Here is a 2,910-nt window from a genome sequence, read left to right on the forward strand (position 1 = left end):
ATGGTGAGAAAAGGAGCAGGGTGGAGGACAGTGGGGCTTAGTGTCTCTTACTTTCTTCTGTAGTGGTGTCTCAGATTCCCCAGAGAGGACATAGATTCTTTTTCTGGATACCAACATCTTTTTCTCTTATTGTTATTCCAGCTTTTTCTTATTAATAATCAATTTCAGGTAGCTTCATTGCCATTTCTTAAAAATGTTCCTTATGATACTCATACAGTTATTCACATCACCCTTCACAAACCCTTCCTCCCTAGGCCATAGAGAAGTGTAAGGGTGCAGGACTGGCCAAGTCCATCGAGTTGTCCAACTTCAACGTCAGGCAGCTAGAGATGATCCTGAACAAGCCAGGCCTCAAGTACAAGCCTGTCTGCAACCAGGTGAGCACGCTTAGCCTTCTCTTCACCTGTAACTCATTTCCTGGTTTTTCCTGATACTACTCCATATCTATTTGGCCTGTCCCCACCCCCAGCTTATATCACTTTTGTGGGAAATAAGATTCTGTTAGCAGTGTCTCTATCACAGAGAGCGTGGAGGATCCTGTCTCATATGTCTTCTTGGTGAAGTCATAGTGAATACAGAGGGAAGGCCCTTTAGAATCTAATTTGTATAAGAATCTGAAGATGTAGAAGTCACTCAGGAAGATGGCAGCTGTTAGGAGACCTCAGAAGGAAGATGCACTGCTCCTGGAGCTATGAAGCGTGGCCAGAGAATGGATGTGTGAAGATCCTGTGCAGGCCAGAGCATAAGAGAGAAGCCCATGAAAATCAGGAATGGGCATTAAACGAGGGTAGAATAAAATTAAGAAATGCTCCATGGTAAGAGTTTGTGTGGAGGTCTGAGTCCTTTACTTGAGTCCTTTGTCTTAGGTCCTTTCAGGGTTCTAGATCAGAAGCATACCTGTTATCAAAGTACACTGAAGACTATTAAACATCATCCAAGATAGACAGATCAAGTTTCCCGTTTATAGTGCTGTTAGTGGCAGATGACATTGACACTCAGAAACCTGGAACATAGCACACAGCCGGCAGTGCCCCCAACAACATCTTCATCAGTTTCCCCTTTGCTTTCTACAATTAAATCTATTGCTTCAACAGATTTGTTCTTTGGTTGGTTCTGTCTGCTGACTTGCTTGTTTTTGCAAATTGCACTCATGTAGTAAACGTTTATGAGTAGAAACTATAGTTTTTAGTATTTGTTACCATATGATGAATGAGCCAATAATCTGACTTGCAAATATAAAAGATAAAAACTGAACATATGTTTAATGTTGGCTTAGCCTAAATTATCTCATCAAAAATATTTCAAACATTCATAAATGAGAGCATGAAACTAAACATTCATGTTATTGAACCTATATGCAAAATTAATGCCTTACTATTAACGATATTAATTTTAATCACTTGGATACGTACTTAAAGTCAGATCCCTCTTCATGAACATGTATATTCCTCCATTACATTTACTAGCAGCCTCAGTCCTGTAATAGTTACTGGTCAAAAGTCAGTTTTCATTTCATGATAAATTTTCATTTAATTGTTGAATATCAAACTGTGATTATTGAGAGAAATAAAAGTTGCATTGGAATTTGTCAATATTCACTTTCATTCTAGCTGCGTTTATTATTAGATATTTCAGAGTGAAAACAAATTTATTCATCATGTCAGAATAAAGTTATTTCTGTGATAGAGCATAAACATTAACACTATCCATTTTACTATCAAAGTTGTCAGGAAGAGTTAAAATAATAATCTTCAGCAGCAAGAGAAAAAGTTTTTATTTCTTTCTTGTTCTGGGCCTATTTGTGTGGACTAATATTTTTGTTTACACTGTATGTGGGAACTAATTTTCCTCACTGTTGCTCTTCACAAAAAGCCTTCCTAATTGTCACTAGTAGAATGCCAGACAAACCTATTTCTTTGGTCCTTCAGACTTGTGCTCTTGAGTCTTTGAAATATTTATTGATTTCTGATGTTCAGATTTGAAGGCAAATTTGATGATCAAACTTCAAAGATATTTCTGCTTCTTTCAGAACTAGACTTTGTCATGTCTATTCATAGTGGAAAAATAATTAGTATTCAAGATCTGGTTCACAGAGCTGGTTCACTACAGGAAAGTACTTTTTGTTTTTGAACCCCATCTTATGGACAGAGATATTACATATACATTTTAGGAAAAAATGCTTTGTGTTGGTTTTTGTTTTCAATTCAAATATAATGTAACATGCTTTTCTTAATTCAGCTTCATTGACTTTTCATACTGATCTCTCATGTTAACATTATGGTTTCATATGATCTGATACCTTCAGTACTTGTCCATTTCCAGGTGGAATACCATCCTTATTTTAACCAGAGCAAACTGCTGAATTTTTGCAAGTCAAAGGATATAATTTTGGTTGCTTATGGTGCACTTGGATCCCAATGAGATAAGAAATGGTAAGAAATACAAAAGGAAATTTACTAATCCACCATTGATAATTGCTGTTTCCCAAGCAGCTCTGGATGTTGTGGTGGGGGCCTGGCACCCAGAGGATGGGAAAAATAAAGAGACAAAAGCTGAGGTCAGGTGGAGCTCTCTCTCTCCAATGGGAGGAAAGGAAACTGCTTAACCACTGTAGTTGAGTTTATGTATACATTTGTCAAAGTTAGTATCACCTGACACAGCCTTGCCTAGCAACAACTAATGGCTTGGCCCAAGTCCCCTTTGTTCTCCACTGGTCTTGCTTCGCCCCAACATGTGACCAATTTCCAGCTTCAGCTGCTACCTACAGATGATGAAATGTATTTAGTCCTACAATATTCAGCTTTTCAGAGTTCCCTCACGGGTAAGGGTATATGTGCATTTCTGAGAAGATCCCGGAAAGTAATGATGCTGCTTCTTCAGGAACTATATCTAAGGGTACTAGGTCTAGGC

General features: G+C 37.9%; 1 pseudogene; it reads left to right on the forward strand.

The window, feature by feature from the left end:
- Nucleotides 1-2,910, forward strand: part of LOC102006803 — a 351,399-nt pseudogene that overhangs the window by 78,621 nt on the left and 269,868 nt on the right.

The sequence above is a fragment of the Chinchilla lanigera genome, unplaced genomic scaffold, assembly GCF_000276665.1.
Source record: "Chinchilla lanigera isolate Chin_1 unplaced genomic scaffold, ChiLan1.0 scaffold00028, whole genome shotgun sequence".
Taxonomy (NCBI): Eukaryota; Metazoa; Chordata; class Mammalia; order Rodentia; family Chinchillidae; genus Chinchilla; species Chinchilla lanigera.